At 31.8% G+C, this 12,393-nt stretch overlaps 1 long non-coding RNA gene across 1 annotated transcript in view; it reads right to left on the bottom strand.

Annotated features, from left to right (window-relative positions):
* LOC134235032 (uncharacterized) overlaps positions 1-8,774 on the bottom strand; it is a 15,887-nt gene extending 7,113 nt beyond the window's left edge. The window contains exons 1-2 of the long non-coding RNA XR_009985315.1: positions 8,608-8,774; positions 8,002-8,451 (exon numbers count right to left, since the gene is read on the bottom strand). This is a non-coding gene — a long non-coding RNA (uncharacterized LOC134235032). The remainder of the gene's footprint in view (positions 1-8,001; positions 8,452-8,607) is intronic.
* Positions 8,775-12,393: the final 3,619 nt, after the last annotated feature.

Here is a 12,393-nt window from a genome sequence, read left to right on the forward strand (position 1 = left end):
ACTCAATTTTGTGAAAAGCCTCTTATTTTTACAGACTTTTAACTCGTTGGTACCAATCCTTTAGGAGTATACATGATCACATTTTATTTTGAGGTCAGTTCTCTGGATATCATATAGGAATGTATATCTCATGCTGAATAAAGAGTAAATGTTTATTTTTATTTTAAATGAGAAAAAAGGGCAACTGTTTGAATCGTGCAAAAGACATAAATCTACAACAAGGAATTGATCAAAAAAGTTATACCATTCCCCTGATCCCCTGCATTTACTTTTATGATATAAAACTGTTGTATACAGCAATGCTTTCTTACACTAAATTAAACAATTTTCTTTAACAATTGAAATTTTATGATATTTATTAAATGAAAAAATCTTTCAGGAAAAGAATCTTACCCTTAGCTTTCTTAGTATAGTTCATCCAAGATTAATTTATGAAAAGTCAGTGCATTGACCAGTAAATTCTCTATAAGTTGAACATCCATTGACATTTGAAAATCATGCATGTGTCTCTACTTACTTCATCACGCAGTTTTTTGACCAAAACTAATTATATAACTTTATCACAGTATAACACACAGATATATCGATGTCTAATTTCTCCAATTTCGAATTCCCCTTCAAACAACAGTTGTATTTAAATGATAGCTGTTCACATGTGCAACTGCGACCCTTCCATACATATTTGAATGGAAACATGTGGTGCCACTAACTGAAGAAATGTCAATCAAAACACTGCACACTGATAATCTTGGGTGTGTTATCAGTCTTGGACACATCCATCTCTCAACCCTACCAAAATATCACATTTCAAATCAGATTGTTGAATTAAACAGGATGTTGAAGTTCTTCACATGTTGCAGTTCTTCAGGATTTATTAAGGTATATATGCAAATAATATTATTATCAATTTATGAAAATTCTTTGTATGCTTTGTTTGCATAAAAACTAAACTAAAATATTTTATCAATAACTTAGTCAGAGGTGATCAATCCTGCTGAAATATAAGCTATCAGATACTTCCAAATACCAGTAAATTAAAATGAGAAATTTACTTAAATTTTAGACAAAATGATATGCCCTGGATTTCAATGTAAAAGAAAACGAATACCCTCATGACACCACTTGCAGCAACATTTCAGAGAAATGATTAAAGTGTCGTAAACAAATCAAGTAAGTACAGTAGTCATAATTTTCATTATTAGTTGGGAAAATTAGAAATTCTATGATTTCCTATGTAATATATGTCTTCAAATGCTGTACATGGCTGGAAATAGAATATTAATTATATTGAATACAAGTAAAACATGTTTAAAAAGCAGTGCCAGGAATCAACTGATGATTTTGCATTATTATGAGCGAAATTCGTTATGAAGATAAAAATACATAATTAAGTCACCGGGAATAAAAGCACTTCGCTGTAACTCAATTCAACATAAGTGTGTTGGCAAAAATCAAAAATCAAAAATATTTTGTTAATTTTTTTATTATTCATCATTTACTTATCTCAATTTATTTATTTATTTTTTGGGGGATGGGAGTGGGGATGCGTGGGGTCCATGCCCATACTAATTTTTTTGGCTTCCTAACACAGGAAACTTTGTTTGAGAAATTGCTCCTTAAAAAATTACCCCCCCCCCCCCCCCCCCGCCACTGAACGTATCCTATATACTTTCTAAAAATATGCAAAATATACATATTTATGTAGTGTTTTAATTTGTATTACCGGGTATATTTTCAATTTGTAAACTGGCATGATTTAACATGTCCATGTATTAACTATACATTATTAATAGGAGACGTACACTCTTCTTTGAATTAAAGTTTTGGACAGACCTCAGGTATATTTTATATGCCAAGTCAATGTCTTATTTACTTTTTTTTTTAATAAAACATTAATTGATGTGATAAAGAGAACAATAGCTGTGTTTCACCTAGTTCAATCCAAAAATCATCCGTGCTTGACTAGATGCTCAGCACTGTTAATTCTGATGGTTTTAGAGCAGAGCAGAACACATTCAACGAGACTCAAAGGAATAATCTAGTGTGTCAAAGAATTAATGTGTTTAGATGAAACAGAGCCGTATAGTTTGTTTATGTATAGCCAATGCTGAAATCTTTAACTCTGAGATAATTATCGCTTCGTTGGCTTCACTAAGTGGTCACTGGTCAAATGTTTATTCTTTCCCAAGATATTGTTAGCTCTTTTACTTGTGTGTATGAACAGGAGTACTTAATATATTAAAATCATGTGTTTTTCTTTGCTAGCAATATAGTGACCTTGTCTGATATCATACCCTGCTAAAAAAATTAAAATTTTAAGTTAAAGTTAAAGTTAAAATTTTACTATAAATTGGTTATCTTGAAATATTATGGAAAAAAGACACAAATTCAATGAATTATTATACTCAATATTGTATCCTTTTAAACTATATGTTGCAGTTAGAATAATAAGAATAAAATTAAAAAAAAAACTAATTATTAAAGATTTAAACACTTTTTTGAAACAATTTACCGGGAAATTTTTTTCTATTCTTATAAAAATTCTGGGCATATTTTGTTGTGTTGTCAACTGCAAGGATTATGATCAAAGCTTAAGTACACGTATACAATTTAAAGAAACATATATTACAAAACCTTTATCTCAAAGGTTTTTTGTCATTCTATATATTAATCTTTTCTAAAAAAAATAAATAAATAATTTATTACAAACTCACATTTTATGTATTGCATTAATTGTTTTAACAGATATTTAATATTAATCAAAGTGGAATGCGGTCCAAAATAGAGTGAATATGAAATTTCTTTTAGTTGTCAATCATCACTATCCCACGGAAAAATATATTTTATTCTAAAAAAAATCCAAAGGGGGTATCTTGTTTATATTCCTACATACACCTATTGTTAAGGATTACATGTAGTTTAATACTTTAACAATAACTTAAGTATATGCATTATCTAATTATGATTAAGTATTTATAATTCATATCTTAAAAAATTGTATATTAGTTAAACATTTTATATGTATTAACATTTTATATGTATTATCGATTGGCAGATCATGTCTTGTGTACTCAGTGTCCGGTTCCTGATAAAAGAAAAATAGTATTACTAAAAATACGAGTAACGGTTTCACTAGTTGATACTTCCATCATTTTATGCATATAGCCGTAATTTTGTTTTATTTATTTATTAGGTTAAAGCGGAGAAAAAATGCACTATTCAGTTTCATAAGAAAGGTTCATTTTTATAACACATGCCTGATATGTACACCAATGAAATTCTTATTCTTAGAAACTCAGTGTTCCAGTGTTGGTGAATGTAATTTCAAAGAGTTGAAGAAAATCTTCTTAAAATTATTTCTACATAATGAAAGCAGATAAGACCGGGGTTAAATAAATTGACCTCGAGTTTTACAGATAACATAGACTTTTGACCTTGCTGCAGCTGGCTAAATTATAAAATCCCAAATGACCCACACTGCAATCCAAGGTATAGGAAATCTGTGAAATTCAGAGCGCATGTTTCTGAAATTGACAGTTAAATAAATTGGTTACAATTGACACTAATTTACTATTACGGGGTGACAGAGATTTGCCTGTATCAATTACTATTAATATTTTTTCTGCTGTCCATAGATTTATTAATGAAACAGGTAGATTTTAAATTGATTTGTAATTTAATTGCATCACTTAAAAATTTTATAATTATTATATTTTAATGTATTTTTTGCATGACATATTGTTATATTTATGGAGAGGAACTTGTAAGTTGCAAGAACTTGTTTCCAATCCATTTGACTCGTTCAATAAAATATGTTCAAAACAACAATTTAATCAAAGATAGTTTCATAATCAAAGTATCTAACTTTTAAAAAGGGGGAAGGAAGATGAGCAATTGCTAATCAATAAAAATAAAAAATTGTAGAACTGTACTACTCAGTACAAAAGTTTTTTAATACATGATTGTGCTAATAATTTAATAAAATATTCTAAATCAATAAAACATTTTTAAGGGCTTTTTTTTGGAAATATGGATTCTTATTCCTGCTTCCTTAAGATCTGACAATTAAGTGCAGGAGATGTTGTTTTCACATTATTATTTTTTTTTTTTTTACAAAATAATTCTGTGGAATGTTTCTTTGCATTTAATATGTACAAACCAGATTTCAGCATGAGATTTGCTATTCCCGAATTAGAATAATTAGTAAAGTTTTACAGTGTATATAAATTTCATTACATTTTTTGTTTTTTAAATATATTGAAACTATCCAAATTTTAAGGAGTAAAATTTAAAACTCTAACAAGATCTTAATTCTCTCACTGTTTGAGTTCTGTTCTACAATGTAAATTGCTTCAATCTTCTGACTGCAGAGACATGTTTATCTATAACACGATCAAGTCATCATAGCATCAGCACTGATCTCTACTGTCCATGAAGTCAGAGGGGACAGATAGTTGCCAGAGCTGATCGCCTATAGCTAGTTTTCCATGAGCATATATGATTGGCAGTGATTAATAACAATTACAATGTGAACTGGGGCCAGGAAGACATCAAGTCTTTATCTTTAAAGTAGAGAATGATGCAGGAATTAGGGTAACTAGACAAATCCCTATTATAGAATCAGTTCTTCAGTTTTAAGAAATACACAATAGTACTGCAATATAATACAAAATTGAGATTCAGAATGAAAATAGGTTCGTGTAAATTAAAGAATACATTAATAAAACCCATGAAATATTATATCACACCTGCATGCACTTAAATGGAAAAAGAGAAATAAATTTAAAAAATTGATGACTTATATTATCATACATGTATATAAAATGTTCATTGGAGGAGTATGGAGCTTAAGACCTATATATTATTATAATTTACACTTCCAATTGTCACTTAGTTTTTAAATTAGTGTTACATGCAATATATAAAGCAGGATGATTTTTCTCAGACATAATTTGCAAATCAGAGTTATTACTGTAAACCTGTAACATTTGGCGGTGTATTCTTTTTAGCTTTTTGGCGGAAAGAAACATCCGCTAATTTAAGTACAACACTAAATGACTTAAACATAAAACATTAAAATGCGCTAAATCATACCTACACTAACTTATTAAAATATCAAGTTCCGCCAAATATAGTACACTCTAAATATAAAACATTTACAGTATTTCATTAAAATAGTATGAGAAAGATAGAAAGTGTCAATTTTGCAATATTCTTAATACAGTATGGAAATGCTTTCATAATTCATGGGCAATTTAAAGTTCAAAATTTTAATTTAAGTTTTGCAATTTTTTTATATCGATTTTTCCAGTCTCTTTAATTTTTAGATGATACATCTAAACTTGTTATTATGTACACTATGTTTTGATTATTCTAACTTTGCCTGATTCACATCGTTGATACATGTAATACGACATGCCGCTGTACTGAATGTGAGATTTTTCCTACAGAAGATGACACCCAAGAAACTTGTTGAGGCTGTTTTACTTTGACTGATGAAAAAATGCTATGAACCTTTGGAGACCAAGAAATTGGAATCGTCTCTATTATGAGGGAAAGATGTAACCTAGAAAGAAACATGGTTGACCTTCATCACAACGTTGGTTTAATTTCGTGGCAGAAAGGAAAAATACTGTGGTTATTAGCCTGTTAACCAAGACATTGTAATATGTGATCACACTGCCATTCAGTGAAAAAGCCCTTTGAGTTGATCGATACATGAACACTGCACATTGTACATGCTTGTTCCGAAGTGGAAAAATTTGTTTGTTCCCGTACCTAGTTTATAGTATGCTTTAAGAAAGCCTTAATTCAGAAAGTACTTTATAAAATGACAAAATGACTTTTCATATATATTCTGTAGAGTGTGTACAGATAAAAAATGTTTCTAATATGCATAATATGTACTGCATTTCATATAAAAGAGAGAATTTTTCCCAAATTCTTCATGAACGATAAAAACTAATATGATATCACAAAACACATGATAATGTTAGAGAGGAACGTTCCTTTAAAGATATTTTTAATTGGGCTTTGCAATGTATCAACAGATATTCATTACAAGAGAGAGGAACGTTCCTCAAATGCACGGGTTGCAAGCTTCATGAGGTATAAGTAATCAACAGAAATACAACCATTTGTGAGAGGAACGTTCCTCAAATGCATGATTTAATATGAATAAGGTATCAACATATACAAATCTGAGAGAGGAACGTTTCTCATACGTGTAAGTATCCTGTGTGAACAATGTTAGATTTTAGTGAGGAACATTCCTGAAATGCCTAATGTTTGACAATTCATAAGACAACCATTTGTGAGAGGAACGTTCCTCAAATGCCTGATATTTGACAATCCTTAAGGTGCCTACAGTAATAAATTCGAGCGAGTAACGTTCCTCAAATGCCTGATGTTTGACCATTCATGAGATGTCCTCAGAAAAAGTGAATTTGAGAGAGGAACGTTCCTCAAAAGTTTCATGTGTTAAGATTCTTAAAGTATTTAAAAATACACGCTGTATGTGCACATGTAAGAGAGGAACGTTACTCAAATGTCTGGTGATAATAAATTCATCTTAGTTTAGCGAGAGGAATGTTCCTCAAATGTCTGGTCATAACAAATCCATCTGAAGTTCAGAGAGAGGAACGTTCCTCAAATGCCTGGTCATACTAAATGAATCTGAAGTTCAGAGAGAGAGAGTGAGAGGAACGTTCCTCAAATGTTTGGTGATAACAAATGCACCAGAAGTGTATAAAGAGGAACGTTCCTCAAATCTCTGGTCATAACAAATGCATCTGAAGTGTAGAAAGAGGAACTCAAATCTCTGGTCATAACAAATGCAAATACTTCCTCAAACCTCTGGTCATAACAAAAGAAATATCTTACTTAAAAAAAAAAAAAGGAACTTGTGGAGACACAAATAAGGATTTAAAGACCAAAATGACTTCAGATTGTAAACCATGGGTGAAAAAAGGGAATTTTGATTTTCCCTTTTTGTTTTGGATTGTGTTATATATGTATAAAATTTAATCATGGTAAATATGTCGTGAATGTCGTTAACGCGTTATGACCAGATTTTTTACTTTCCAAATCTGGTCATGACCAGATTTTTACATGCTGAAGGTTGGCAACTATGATGTTCATTGAATTACGAAATATGACATTCATTTGTATAGGCAATGCTTTTGTCCACGAAATTACGTATCCTTGAAAACGTCTATTTTACAAAATCCACGAAAATTGATGCCAACGAAAATTGATGAAACCACAGTACATAAAAATTTTTAAGTTTGCTATAAAAAGTTAAAGCATAAAGTTCACATCCCTGCAAATTTAATCCTTCTGAGTGTATGCTAACAGGAAGTACTCTATACTTAAGGGCTTTATCAATTGTCATTAACATAGAACTTGATTATTTTGTGTCTTTGGACAATAACAAACTAAAAACCCTTGACCTACCAAGCCCACATGCATTAATCATTATCTCTCTAATGTTCTCTATCAGCATTTTCCCCTATATTCATTCCTATGCAAAATTTTGTTCTTTCCTTATGACCTCATTCTTTCCTTGACGATCATAATTTGAACTGGCTTGAGAATCTGATCTACCCGAGAATAATTCCAAATGAAAATGTCTAATCATGCTTTGCTGTTCTTGAGAAAAAAAGAATTTTGAAGATTTATCCTACAAGTTGCTTTGTAAAACCTTTTTCACCCATTGTGACACCCCCTCCCCAAAAAGAAGGGAACATTTTTAACAAATTTAAATCTACACTTCCTAACTTGAAGTATCTATATATTATGACTAACCATGGCCTTGCTTTTCCTGGACAGATGATTAATTTATGTTAAATTTTGATCCCAATTTACTTGTAGCCCACCCTACACAGTGGGAGTCATGATTAGAATGAAATGGAAAGGATTTTCCATCAAAAAAATAAATTGAGGGAAATGACACTGACAGATTCTTACAGTAATTTCCTTTGCCAAAAATCTAGTACTCACAATTCAAATGATTCATCAAACACTGGGTTGAGTGTTTTCTTCTTAATGCTGGTTTTCTGCACTGGGACATCATGGAAAATATGCTCTGGACAAAACTGTATCAATACATAGGGATCACTAAATCCTGTAATAACAGCAAAATAAAATGCTTACTTTTCTTACTTCAACAAAACAGATATTAACTTAGTACTGCTAGGAAACACTAAACAAAGGTTTGTGAGTTGAGGATAATAAAAGCTTGTCTATTCCACATCAATATTTTGCATATTTAATTGATAACTCTTGTTTTTAGAACTGACTTGAAAAAAAAACAAGAGGCCCAAGGGCCTTGAATCGCTCTTCTGATAAATTGTACAACCTATCACTTGTATTTGAAGCCTCTAACCCTAAGTATCCTAAGACCCAAGTTGCATCAACCGACAAAGTTTGATGATTCTTAGCCAATTAGGACTGAAGATATTTTAATAAAGCTATAAAAAACCATGAGTAGTGACCTACTTTAAGATTGAAGTTTTCTGAGGACTCAAGATGCATTAATAGACAAACTAAAATTGAAGATTCTAAGCCAATAAGTATTTGAGATATTCAAAAGTAAGTCACCTTGACCTACTTTTTGGTCTACATTCTTGGAAAACCCAAAATGCATCAACTGACAAAGTTTGATTATTCTAAGCCAATAAATAACTAAGATACTTAAATATAGCCATAAAATGTTGAAAGTAAGTCATCGTGACCTTAATTTTAGTTGACATTTTTCAGAGTCCCAAGATGCATCTGTTGACTAAGTTTGATAATTCTAAGCCAATAAATACCTGAGATATTCAAAAGTAGGTCACCATGACATACTTTTTGGTGACATTCTCTGAAAATCCAAGAGCCATCAACAAACAAAGTTTGACGATTCTAAACTGATAAGTACCAGAGATACTTAAATAAAGCCATAAAATGTCAAAGTACCAACGTACTCCGAAAACCCAAGATGCATCAACTGAGAAAGATTGATGATTCTAAGCCAATAAATACCTAAGATACTTAAATATAGCCATAAAATGTTGAAATTAGGTCATTGTGACCTCCATTTTGGTTGACATTTTTCAGAGTCCCAAGATGCATCTGCTGACAAAGTTTGATAATTTTAAGACAATAAATACCTGAGATATTCAAAAGTAGGTCACTGTGACCTACTTTTTGGTCGACATTCTCTGAAAACCCAAGAGGCATCAACTAACAAAGTTTGATGATTCTAAACCGATAAGTACTAGAGATAATAAATATAGCCATAAAATGTCAAAAGAAGGTCACTGTGACCTACTTTTTAATTGACATTCTCTGAAAACCCAAGAGGCATCAACTAACAGAGTTTGATGATTCTAAACCGATAAGTACCAGAGATACATAAATATAGCCATAAAATGTCAAAAGTAGGTCATCGTGACCTAATTTTTGGTCATCACCCTCCGAAAACCCAAGATGCATCAACTCATAAGGTTGGATGATCTTAAGCCAATAAATACCAAAGATACTTAAATATAGCCATAAAATGTTGAAAGTAGGTCACTGTGACCTACATTTTGGTTGACATTTTTCAGAGTCCCAAGATGCATCTGCTGACCAAGTTTGATGATTGTAGGTCTGAAAGTAATCAAAATATGCCTTTTAAACAATTTGAAAACAAATGCCTGCAACATACTAAAAGTAGGTCACAGTGACCTACTTTTTCATAAATATGTTTTAAGGTCCCAAGATGCAGCAACTTACAAGATTTGATGATTCTAACCCTCTTAGTGTCGGAAATAATTGGATTAAATGTTTTAAAAAAGATAAGTCATAAAGTTCAAAAAGTAGGTCACAGTGACCTACTCTTAAGTTGACGTTGTTCAAGGACCCAAGATGCATCAACTGACAAAGTTTGATGATCATAGGCCTTAAAGTGTCCAAAATATGCCTTCAAATCAATTTGAAAATAAATGCCTGCAAAATTAAAAAATAGGTCACCATGACCTACTTTTGAGTTCACATGATGTGAAGTCCTAAGATGCATCAACTTACAAGATTTGATGATCCTAGTCCTTATAGTAAGCAAAATATAAAAAATTTTATTAATTGTAAATTTAGGTCAACTTTGAAGTGACCTTGAGACCACACCCTTTGCCCCAGGGTCATGCCTTGAACAATTTTTAATCTTCAACATATCCTGATCCTTGTATGTAAGTTTGGTGAAAATCAGCCCGGTGGTTCTGGAGAAAAAGATTTTTTAGCAACCAGTACTTTTGGTTTTATTTTCCTGATTATCTCCCCTTGTTTTAGGGTCCCAACCCTGAAGTACATTTCTTTGAAGTTAAAAGATTTTCTGGCCCAGTGGTTCTTGAGAAGATTTTTAAAGTTTTTTTTCTATGTAGTTCAATGTAAAACTTGGATTCCCTATTAAGGCCCCATCCTACCCCCGGGGTCGGGATTTGAGCACATTTAAAATCTACACGACCACAGAATTTTTCCACATAAGTTTCAGCTTTTCTAGCCCAGTGGTTCTTGAGAAGATTTTTTAATGACACCACCCTATTTTTGTATTTGTTTAATTATCTCCCCTTGGATGCAGATTTTGCCCTTTATTCTAACAATTTAGATTTACATCTACATAACGATTCTTTGTACCAAGTTCGGTAAAAATTGGTCCAGTGGTTCTTGAGAAGAAGTCGAAAATATGAAAAGTTTACAGACGGACAGACAGACAGACTATGGACAACGGATGATCAGAAAAGCTCACTTGAGCTTTCAGCTCAAGAGTTTGAGTTTTCAAGAGTCCAGAATTATCTGGTTCGTTGACAGGTTTTACAATTAGTCTAACCAGATATTTCATGTTGAAATCTTCAAAACACCTTTTAAAAACACACTCCTACATGTGTATTTCACAGGGAATAAAATGTACCGAATAATACAAAAAACTTAATGTTGTCATTACAGTAAAACCCATTTAGTACAAACACATATATTGTGAATTCACACATATAGCGAAGTCATCTTGGATCCCAAGCTATATAAATTCAACCAATTCCTCATATGGATATAATAAATTACCCTGGTACAAATATAGCAAAGTAATTTATACAGTACAGGCAACACGGATCCCATATTGCACCATGTCCCCTCTGCGGTGTATTAATCCTTTCCACATTACACCATTGCGGGTTTTGATCGCGGTGCTACCTGAGACCGTGTTTACATAGCGGCGGGGCCAGCTACCGTTATTGTTCAGTTTTGATGTTGTTACCTGTAAAGTCTTGTTGATTTTAATCATGGCGAAAGGGGGTTGGGGGTCGGGGGGCAGCCATTTAAGATTACGACCACATTAATACTAGAAAACTGACCAGTCAGCAAGGGCCCCGCCATGGGGAAGAATTAAAAGGGTGCAGCTTACAGAATGATTAATAAATGTACAAAGAAAAAGCAACAGCAACTGTATTCTTAAAATTTCAAGATAATTCCCGAATATTCAAAAACCTGAAAATAATATCCTTGTATTTACATTAGGCAGTAAAGAACAACTTAACATTGAATGTATTTTCAAACAATTATGAATCTTGTGTTATATAAAATGCCAGCCTTCAATGAATGCAAATATCATGAAGGCTTGACCTTAACTTCAAACAAACAGCAGTTGCAGACAAAGGTTTTCATTAATCTTAAAGTGACAGATAAAGAAAAGCCTACTAAATTTTCTGCAGCGGGCTAGATAATTAATCCCAAGGGATTAATTGTACCTCTCTCATCATTTTCTTCTAAATTTACAATAAGAACTTTTTCAGTATTAATGATAGAATGGGGTTTTTATACAACTACATTAAAATTTAAAATATTCTTGAATTAATATATTTAAAAAAAAAAGTGAAAAAAGTGAGAAAAAAAGTACCCTGGTAAATCAAAAAATCTTCTTTAATCAATTTCTTTTCTTTTTTTTAGAATTCAATGAAATCATAACTATCAAACAAAAATAAATAAAAATTTATATTTAAATCGATCCACATTTCAGAGTGTTCATAGCATTCCAAATTGATTTAACTTCAAAACAAACTTCATTTGCAGACAGAGGTGGTAATAAATCTCAATGTGACAGAAAAAGATAATGCTCTGGATTTTCTTCAGGAGGAAAGCTAATTAATCCCATGGGGCTCCTAGAAGCATTCAGTTTACTGAATGGGAACAACTTCAGCAGTTATCTCTCTTTGCCAATGCATTCTTATATAAAGTTAAGGAATCTACCCCACCACCCCAGCTCCAAACCAAGGGACATAGAGAACCAAACTTAGCATCAAAATATGTATTTTTGCCTACTGAACTACTGCACCAAATTTGATCTTAATTGGGCAACCATAAAAAAAGTTGCAAGTTCATTCT

This window comes from Saccostrea cucullata, unplaced genomic scaffold (genome assembly GCF_032062105.1).
Source record: "Saccostrea cucullata isolate Sc308-1 unplaced genomic scaffold, CSIRO_AGI_Scuc_v1 ctg3959, whole genome shotgun sequence".
Classification (NCBI taxonomy): domain Eukaryota; kingdom Metazoa; phylum Mollusca; class Bivalvia; order Ostreida; family Ostreidae; genus Saccostrea; species Saccostrea cuccullata.